The sequence below is a fragment of the Notamacropus eugenii genome, chromosome 4, assembly GCF_028372415.1.
Source record: "Notamacropus eugenii isolate mMacEug1 chromosome 4, mMacEug1.pri_v2, whole genome shotgun sequence".
In the NCBI taxonomy this organism is placed as follows: Eukaryota; Metazoa; Chordata; class Mammalia; order Diprotodontia; family Macropodidae; genus Notamacropus; species Notamacropus eugenii.
In genome coordinates this window covers 67,402,471-67,413,562 of record NC_092875.1, presented here as the reverse complement: position 1 = coordinate 67,413,562, position 11,092 = coordinate 67,402,471, and positions in this window count along the sequence as shown.

The following is an 11,092-nucleotide window of genomic DNA, read 5'->3' as shown; positions in this document are numbered from 1 at the left end:
GAATGACTCCTCACTTTCATGCATATAATTCACAATATTACAGAGAAAAATTATTAAAGAAAACAACACATACCCTTAAGTGAGCAACCATTAAGGTCCACTATGTATATTAAATCCCCAGAATCATTTACCCATTGAACTGCTAGTCTATAGCCTACCCCAAGTTCTGCACTCATCTGCTCTTCTGATGAGAGGAGAACTGAAGGGTGGAGCTGTATATGAATTTTCTCAGGCAGGATGGGGACAATCTCTAGTTCTATGGTCCTGCAGTGCCATCTCCCCTATACAAAATGATAAAACTGCTAATGTCCTTTCCCTTAGAATCTCCTATTGCCATCTCTAAAAGTCTTTTTTTATCCAGGTTCATCAATAACCTTAAACTGACTGAATATGTGAGTCATTCAAATAAAGGAAAGAAAGGGGAAAAGACCTTAGTATCCACTAAGTAGGATGACTTTAAAGGAATTTGACCATATGTGGAAGATTAATCTGGTATTAGGGAAAGAACAGATTGGACCAAGAGGTTTTTTTTCTTAATTTAAAAGAACAGGCAAAAGTAAAACAATATAAAACAGTAAAACAACCAAAGAAAACAAGATGTTCTAAGAGTAGATTTTAACACTGGTTTACAGAAATAGAATTTCCTAGTGACCCTGGGCTATCTCCTTTATTGTGCTTTTACCACATAGTCCCAGTGTCTCCCTTTCTTTCCCCCTCTTCTCTCAGGCTCCATTTTCTTCCTCTGTTTGTGGGACCTCAGTCTTCAGATGCTTTGATTGTCTTACTTTTTCTCTGTACTAGAATAAAGTTACTCACAAAAGATACTCTACAGTTAACTATTTCTGAAACTGCCCTACAGAGAACTTGTACACCGTTCACAAACAAGTAACATGTGCCCTCTAGCGTTCAGTTTTTTAAAAAGCTTTTGAATTTCCTTACTGGATAGTTTGACATATAATATAGGTGCAGTTTTCCTCCAAGAAGTTCAGGGAGTAGAGTAAACATAGTTCTCAGAGATTCTCCAACTTTATTTTCATCTCCTATTCTCTCAAGGGAAAACTGGTTGTCTTTTTTTCCAACGGAAAACCCATCTCCATTCTGTTCTCTTTGCCTGAAATATGTCTCCATTTCTATCTGTTGAAATCCTACATGCTTTAAAATCCAGTTCAGATGCCACCTCTACACATCTTCCATGATCCTTGCTTTTGGTTGTGCCTCCTTAGATCTGGCACTACATTTAATTTGCATCGCATGCATCTTAAGTATCATGTTATATCATGGTTATTTGCACATACGTTGGACCACACTGTGAACATTATGAGGCAGGACCATGTCTTGTTAATGGATGCTTTATGTTTGTTGAAGTAGAACCTTTTAATATGTGTGCAAAAATTCTTTCATTGTTTGGATGAAGAAAAATGGCAAATTAATTCATTGTATAAATTACTATGTGCAAGGCAAAGTAATCTATATTTAAATATGAACAAGATCCAGTCTCTGTCTTCAGGGAGTTTACAGTCTACTTGAGGAGATGTCATTTACAAGCCTAAAGACAGAACTAACACGTATAAAACAATATGCTGATTTTGTTTAAGACTCAGCTTTCAAAAACCCTTTTCTACATGAAGGTCCTTTCCAGTTCCCCACAACTGCTAGAGCACTCCTCCCCAAACTACCTTGTATAAATTTTGTGTGTGCTTTATATACATTGTCTTAACCATCCTTTCCCCAATCCTCCTCTTTAGCCTTTCTGCTACTTTGAACACTCCTCTCTTGTATATCCTCTTGTCTCTTGGCTTCCCTGACACTGCCCTCACCTGGTCCTAAGTTATCTGACTGTTCCTTTTTATTCTTTACTGGATCATCAATCACCTTTTGTCTCCTATGCATGCGTGTCCCACAAGGTTTTGTCGAGTTCCTTCTCTTCACATTCTTTATTATATATTATCTCCATTGAATTCAGTTATCTCTGTGATCCTGGATCTATATATACAACCCTAACATCTCTCCTTAACTCTGTTCCCAAATCACCAACCACCTTTTGGACGTCACTTGGGTGTTATTTTAGTATCTGAAGTCAACATATCTAAGGCAGAAGTGATTATCACCTACTATAAATTTGCCCCACCTCCAGGCTTTATAGTTTGGATCAAGAGTACCACCGTCTTTCCAGTTACTTCAATTCATAACTTCAGAGTCATTCTTGATGACTTTTTCTCACCTATCCCCCATAGCTAATCAGTTGCCAAGTTTTGTTGCTTCTATTTCCACAGCACCTCTTGCATCTATCCCTTTATCTCTACTCTTCTGGTCACCAATATAGCTTCAAAGCTCCATACTCAGTAAGAAATATGAAAATAGAGCCTGAGAGAGGAGAAGACAGACCCTCTATCCCACATTTTCTGAGGGGGCAGCTCAGCCTGCTCCCTGACCTGAACACTCCCTCTTACAGGGGCAGTTGGGAGAGGAAAAACTCCAGATCAGAAGCCTTGACCTTCCACCCTCAAGTCACTTACCTAACCTGGACCTCAGTTCCCCCTTATGTAGAATGGAATCCATAAGTGTCCCACTCTGACCCCCCCCCCAAGGTTTTAGTGAGGGAAGTGTTTGATAAAAGTCCTAGGGGCACTATAGGAATGGGATCTGTGGGTTCCAAATGAGCCCCAAACCCTAGGCTAAGTGGAGAGAGGTGTAATGTGTACCAAGCAAGTCAGGTGATGATCCTGTTGCCTTCTACCCTGGTTAGGACACATCTGGAAGATTATGTTTCTTTTGGGGGAGCCCATATTCTAGAAAAGACATGAATAAGCTGGAGGATGACCAGGATAGTGAGAGCACTGGAGATCCCAGGATGAGCTGAAAGAATTGGAGATGATTTTATCCTGGAGAAGAAAAGATTTGGCAGGGCTGAGCTGCTTTCTAGTATGTCAAGAGTTGTCATGTGCATTAGACTTGTCCTGCTCATCCCCTGGGGGCAGAACTAGAAGCAAAGGGTGGAAGTGGTAGAGGATATGATTGGGGCTCAACTTGAAGGAGTTCCCAATAATCATAGCAGTCCTTACAGTCTGGAAGTTTAGGGAGATGCATGTCACTGAAAGCCTTCATGCAAAGATGCTCAAGAGGGAATTTCCGCTTCAGGTAGGGGTTAAACCAGAGTAAGAGGTTCCCAAAGTGGGCGATACTGCCACCTGGGGGTGCTAGAATGATGGGGGCAGTGGTAGCCTTGGGTGTAATGGGGGGCATTGAATAAAAAGGGAGCAGTAGAAGCATAAGGAAAGAAAGGATAAGAAAATTTTGAAAAACCATACATATTTCATCCATTGTGTAACAGAGTTAAAGCTGTAGTGATTACATTATTTTCCAAACAAACACACAAAATGCAAATTATAACTGATTAGTGGTCAAGTCTGCCAACAGGTCTTAACAAGAAAGTGTTGGCAGGTGAGCATGTCATGCATTGTTAAGAAGTCCAGCATGCTTTGGCAGGAATATGTGCACGTAATGACTTGTATACAATAGAATACTATACAGTTACATGGCACAATATTGTGTCAACAAAATTTCAATGCAGAAAAACATAAATTTATAATAAATTATTAAATTTAAGATGCATCATTTAAAAAATTTCATATTTTTTAAATGATGCAAACTTTAATAAAACCATTAAAGGGTTAAAGAAAGTAGATTTCCAGGGAGGCACTGAGCACTTCTTTAAAAGGGGGGCAGTAGGTCAAATAAGTTTGGAAACCTCTGAACTGGATGTATGTATGTATGTATGGATGGATGGATGGATTCATTCTCTGAGCATCTTTCCAGGTCTGAGAGTGTCCAATGTTCAAATAACTATAAAATGCTATATGATAAATGGGCATAAGATTGAAGAGTAAGGCAAAGTTCTCTATGTAACACAGATGATAGGAAAAATAATGTCCAAAATAGTGGAAGATACTTTTTTATCTAGTAGCTATAGGGACTCTGTCTTTTCCTTGCAGGCATGTAAGACAATATTATTATTGGAGATGATACACTCAGAGAAATATGGTGGGAGAGGCTCCCCACTCTAGTTGAGGTCCTTTATTCCTCTTCCCAGACTACCTTCTGGGGAATCCAACTACAGGAGGGAATGGGATATGTGCCTGAGCACATTCTTTGACTTCATTGCTGAATGCCAACACAAGTACTACCAAACATCCCCTCTGATCTGTGTAGTAGAGACAGCATTTGCTCAGCCCATGGAAGGTAACTCTGACAAAGCCCTTTGTACAAAGGGCAACTGATACAAAATGAAAGCAGAAATCCCAATAAATGACATTCAAAGTAATTGATAAGAAAAAGAAGAGAAGATAATAATTTATAAAGTATTTTCCTTACCACAATCTTTTAAGAGGCAGGCATAGTATGGGTTATTAATTCTGTTTTATAGTTAAAAAAAAAACCCTAAGACGCAATGAAGTGACTCAGTCGCACAAGCTGTGAGTGGCAGCCCCAGAACTCAGATATGTTCTTTTGGTTCTTAGTCAAGCACTTTCTGCAATAAAACACCACTACTGAGCCAAGATGGCAGAGAAAGGCAGGCATTCACTTGAGCTCTCCCCCAAATGCCTTTAAATGTTTTTAAATAGTGCCTCAAAACAAATTCTAGAGTGGCAGAATCTACAAAAGGACAGGATGAAACAAATTTCCAACCCAAGACAACTTAGAAAGTCATCAGGAAAGGTCTATTCTACCAGGGTGAGAGTGGAGCATAGCCCAGTGCTGCCAGACTGGGCCCTCCCAAACCAGGAGTAGGCCTTAGGAGTGACTGAATCATTGGCAAAGTGGTGGTTTCCAGTCCTCTCAACCCATCCACAGTAAGGGGATCAGACAACTGGTCAGAAGATTACAGGGGTCCCTTTGCTCGCACCAGGGGCAGAATTCTGTTGCATTGCCTATACTTGGATCTGGGTCACAGTCCAGGGTCTCAGTCCCAGAGCGAGGAGGAGCAATAGCACACCACAGCTTGCTAGCCACAGGGGATCAGGGACCGTGGTTACAGTTCCAGGGTAGAAAAGAAGAGAGTAGTAAATACACCTCTCCTTGGGTGACACCACCTTAGAAGAACTGAAAATTTACAGATCCCCAGAATTACTTCTGAAAACAGCTACATTCTACCACTCCAGAAACAGAGTCCCACTTTAGCATAGAGATAAAAGTCAAGAAATAGGCTGGAAAATGAGCAAACAGCAGAAAAAGATCCTTAGTATAGAAAGTTACTATGGTGACAGGGAAGATCAAAACACAAATTCAGAAGACAACAAAGTCAAAACTTCTATATCCAAAGCCTCAAAGGAAAATATAAATTGGTCCCAGGCATGGAAGAGTTCAAAAAGGGATTTTAAAAATCAAGTAATAGAGGTAGAGGAATAATTGGGAAGAGAAATGAGAGGGATGAAAGAAAATCATGAAAAAGGAGTCAACAGATTGATAAAGGAGGCACAAAAAAAATTGAAGAAAACAATAGCTTAAAAAACAGAAAAAGCCAAATGATAAAAGAGGCACAAAAATCCAATGAAGAAAAGAATGCCTTGAAAAACAGAACTGGCCAAATGGAAAAAGATATACAAAAGTCACTGAAGAGAAGTACTCTTTTAGGAGTAGAACTGGCCAAATGGAAAAGTAGTTTCAAAAGCTCATTAAAGAAAATAATTCCTTGAAAATTAGAATTGGGCAAGTGGAAGTTAATGACTTTATGAAACATCAAGAAACAATAAACAAAATCAAAAGAATGAAAAAATAGAAGAAAATATGAGATATCTCGTTGGGAAAACAACAGACCCAGAAAAGAGATCCAGGAGAAATAATTTAAGAATTACTGGACTACCTGAAAATCATGATTAAAAAAAAAAGAGTCTACATATCATCTTTCAAGAAATTATCAAGAAAAAGCAGCCCTAATATTCTAGAACCATGGGGTAAAAAAGAAATTGAAAGAACCCATGATCATCTCCTGAAAGAGATTCCAAAATGAAAACTCCCAGAAATATTATAGCTAAATTCTAGAGCTTCCAGTTCAAGAAGAAAATATTGCAAACAGCCAAAAAGAAACATTTCAAATATTATGGAGCCACAGTCAGGATCACACAAGATTTAGTAGTATCTACATTAAAGGATCATAGGGCTTGAAATATAATAATCCAGAGGACAAAAGAGCTAAGATTACAACCAAGAATATCTACCCAGAAAAACTGTGTATAATACTTCAGGAGTGAAAACAGACATTCAATGAAATAGAAGACTTTCAAGCATTTCTAATAAAAAGACTAGAACTGAATAGAAAATTTGACTTTCAAATGCAAGATTCAAAATAAGCATAAAAAGATAAACAGGAAAGAGAAATCATAAAGGAATCAATAAAGTTAAACTGTTTACATTCTTACATGGAAAAATGATACTTGTAACTCCTAAAAGCTTTCTCATTATTAGTACAGTTAGAAGGAGTATATATATATATATATATATATATATATATATATATATATATATATATATATATATATATATATATATATATATATATATATATATATATATATATACAGAAAGCACAGGTGTGAGTTGAATATGAGGGAATGATATCTTAAAAAAAAAGGAAATTAAAGGATGAGAAAGAATGACCTGAGAGAAGAGGAAAGGGAGAGATAGAATGAGGTAAAATATCTGACATAAGAGACCCAAAAGAGATTTTATTTGGGGAAGACGTGAGGGGAGGCAGTGAGCATGAAGGAATTTGTGAATCTTACTATTACCAGAATTGGCTCAAAGAGGTAATAATATATACTCTCAATTGGGTGTAGAAATCTATCTTACCATACACAGAAAGTATGAGGGGGTCTTAGGAGGGAGGGCAGATTAAGGGAGGTACAAATCTGAACCAAAATCCTTTTGAGAAAGGACACATCCTTTTGGTGAAAGGACAGTGAGTACGATAAACAGGGAAATAAGGATGGAGGGAAATACATAGTTGTAATCATTACTGTGGAAAAAAAATTTACAGCAAGTTTCTCTGACAAAGACCTCATTTCTCAAATACAGAGAGAGCAAGATTCCAGATGCAGTGGATGGCCTTGGCATTTTCAATGTCTAACCAAGTTCTAAATACTCCACAAGACTTTTTTTCAGCTGCCTTCTTGGCCATTGGAACAAATTGTTCTCTCCGCCTATTCCACCAGGGAAAGGCTTCATATGCTTGGGGTAGACACCACTCAACTCACCAACAAGTTTGAGATCCCTTGTTTACCTTTTAGGAAGATTCTGGAGGTCACCTAGCAGGATAAGGTACCAGACACTGAGGTCCTTACTTGAACTAAACAACCAAGCATTCAAACTGCTTCAGAGAGCACAACTCCTATGGGCTGGCCATGTTGTTCCAATGCAAAACATAAGCTTGCCAAAAGATTATTCTGTGGAGAACTCACACATGGTAAGTGTTCACATGGTGGTAAGAAGAAGCTATACAAGAACACTCTCAAGGTTTCTCTTAAGAACTTAGGAATTGATTGTGTGACATGGGCACGAGTATACTCAGCATGGTATGCCCACATCAGAGAAGCTGCTGTACTCTATGAGCAAAGCAGAATTGAAACAGCTCAAAGGAAATGCAGGGTGCACAGATTTAGAGTATCCACCCCAAATGTTCACATGGACATGTGCCCAACCTGTGGTAGAACATTCTTAGTTAGTATTGGTCTGATCAGCCCCATTTGGACACATTGAAACTTGACTCTAGCATAATGATGTCATTTTGGTCCTCTCTGAGAATGAACCAAAGAACTTGTTCAAATTTATTGAAATAAGAGCCATTTCTCAATTGAGAAATGGTCAAAGGATATGAACAGGCAGTTTTCAGACAAAATAAAGCTATATGAAAAAATGCTCTAAACTACTACTGATTAGAGAAATGCAAATTAAAACAACTCTAAGGTACCACTTCCTACCTATCAAATTGGCTAACATGACAGAAAAGGAAAATGACAAATGTTGGAGGGAATGTGGGAAAATTAGAACACTAGTGCACTGTTGTTGAAGCTGAGTACTGATTCAAGCATTCTGGACAGCAATTTAGAACTATGCCCAAAAAAGGGCCATATAAAACCAAGTATACCCTTTGGCCAAGCAATGCCACTGCTAGGTTTGTATCCCAAAGAGATAAAAAAGTAAAAGGACCTATGTGTGCAAAAATAGTTATAATAGCTCTTTTAGTGGTGGCAAAGAATTGAAAATTGAGAGTATGTCTATCCACTGAGAAATGGCTAAGCAAGTTGTTGCGTATGGTTGTAATGGAATACTATTGTACTATAAGAAATGATGAACAGGATACTCTCAGAAAAACCTGGAAAGGTTTACATGAATGGATGCAAAGTGAAATAAGCATAACCAGGAGAACATTGTACACAGTAACGGCAATATTGTACAATGACCTACTGTAAATGACTTAGCTATTCTCAGCAGTACAAAGACCCAAGACAATTCCAAAGGATTTATGATGAGTAGTACTGACCATCTCCAGAGAAAGAACTGGTGGAGCCTGAATACAGATTGGGTATACCTTTTCTTTATTTTTCTTGGGGTCTTTTTGGGGAGTGTGTGTTTTCTTTCACAACATGATGTACATAGAAATGTTTTTTGCATGACTACACATGTATAATCTATGTAAAATTGCTAGCCTTCTCAGTGGGGGAGGGGAGGCAAGGGAGGGAGAGATTTAAAACTCAACATTTGAAAAATAAATTCCCCATGTAATTGGGGAAAAAACAAAATATTTAATTTTAAAAAGAGGCACAGAAGAAACAAAACTGCCCAGTGAAAATGAGGTAGAGGGATATGGTGTCATAGCAAGATCCCTGGATTCAGGGCCAGGAGGCCTAGGCCTGAATTCTGGCTTGGCTACTTATTATCTGCATAATTAACCTAGTCAAAAAACTTTCCCATGCCCCAGTTTTCTCATCCATAAAATGAGGAGTTTGGGCTAGATAATTTCTAAGGTTCCTTCCAGCTCTACATGCCATGAAACTATAAACTTTATTGTGATCTCCTATATCATAGGCATTTGTGGTCCAAGTAAAAATCCCATAAAGGGACTAAATAAAAAGACAACAATTTTAGAGAAAATTCCATTCCGATTTGATTCATCTGATTAGACAATTTTACTACAAATGTGGGCTGATTTTACTTTCATGTCTTGATTTTTCGGGGTGGGAATTTGTTGGAGACCTGCTTTCATTATGCAAAATTGGTGGTTTCTAAACCAGCCTTAGAGCACACATCTCTGTATCTCCCCCACTTCCTCCTAAGCAGTTGGAAATTCCACCTCAGCTAGGCCCTGTAGTACAAAATTTGAGTAGTATTCAGATGAGAACAGACTTCAGAGGAGGTGGCTTTTTAAGTATCCACCTAACTTCTCTAGGTAAAATAGACACAAGCCAAACCAATGGGTTCAGTGGAAAGGGCACCAAGATGTGAAGTTGAAAGACCTTGGTTCTAGTTCTCAGTCATGACCTTGGCCAAGTTATGTGACTTCTCCAGTCCCCATTTCTCGTCTATAAAATGAGGATAAAATCTTTGTATTTCCTACCACACAGTGTTATTGTGAGGAAAATATATGTCAACTCTTAAGTTGAATTAAGAGAATTATTATTATTACAGTTTCTGCTGTAATGATCATTTTCATGGATGAAAACACAGGTTTGTATCCACAGAAAAGGGTCATTGGCAACATCTGAAATGGAAATTGGATATGCTTCCTGGGAAGTGGATGCTGTGGCCTAATACTTCTATTTCTGTTGGTATTTAAAACAGCAGGATAGACCCTCAGTCTATTTTTATTTCTCAGAATGAGAAGCAGAGTAATTATACTGTTTCAGTTTGGAAAATATTCATATATACAGAAATTTCTCAGCCCCTCCTCTCTTTAACCAGCACACCATGGGCTGTTAGGCCTATGGGCAGGAAGACAGTTTCCAGAAGAGAACAATCTATTATTTTGGTTTATTTTGTGCTCTCACTCGCAAGGCCAAGCCCAGGCCTGCTTTCATATTTCCTAACTTATGTGCAGAGTAACAAGATAGATCAAAATAGCAACTTATCCACCAGTCAGTGTTCCTGAATTTGTACAAGCCAGACCCAGAGTACTGCTCTATCAAGTACAAGCAAATAGACTGTTCAGCAGAATAAGAATGAACTCTGTACTAGATCTTATTCAGGCTCCTCGTTATTAGTCAAGTGGGCCAATAATTAGCCAACAAATTTTAAAAACAACAAGAGTCCAACTTTGCTCAAAATGATGTGTCATCACATCAGTTCTAAGGTTGGGACCTTCCCTGGAGGAGTAACCAGGAATCTAGGTTTTCTGAATCTGTGACTCTATCCCCACCTGCTTTGGAAAGAATGCATTATAAAGAGACAAATCCTGTGTTTACTTTAGGTCCCTTCTCAGGACAAAAACAAAACCTTTAGGGACAGGACAGGCAGTTGGCCCAGAAAAGTTGGAGTTTAGGTCAAAGTCTTATCAAAGCAGTAAATCACTATAATGACATTTTTAAAACCAAGGCAGAAGAACACATAGATCCTTCCATAGGGGGCTAGAGTCTAGGCAGCAGAAGATAACAGTCTTCTTTTTTGTGGTTCACTATTCATTTATGTTTAGGTGAAGGCAGAACCTCCAGAAATGTGCAGCTGTGTACACAGAAGCAAATGTTTCTACAAGTTTTCATTAAATCTTCTTCCAAAAAAAATTATTTCAAGAAACATGATTGTACACTCAGTTCAGCCTCTGAGGCTGGAATGTAACAAGTCTGGATTCTCTGTTGCTTGTGCTAATTTGGTCTAACAATACCAAATAAACACAAGTTCTTTATCAGTCAGTGCCACACTATCCATATGTGGAACCACTGGCTACAGCAAGTGGAGAAATTTTTAATGCTGTGGATAAGTTCACTTACTTTAGCAGTGTACTTTCCAAGGACGTACATATAGATAATGAAGTTGATGCATGCATTGCCAGAGCTAGCTCAGTGTTTGAGAAGCTCCAAAGAAAAGTTTGAAAGAGAAGAGATAT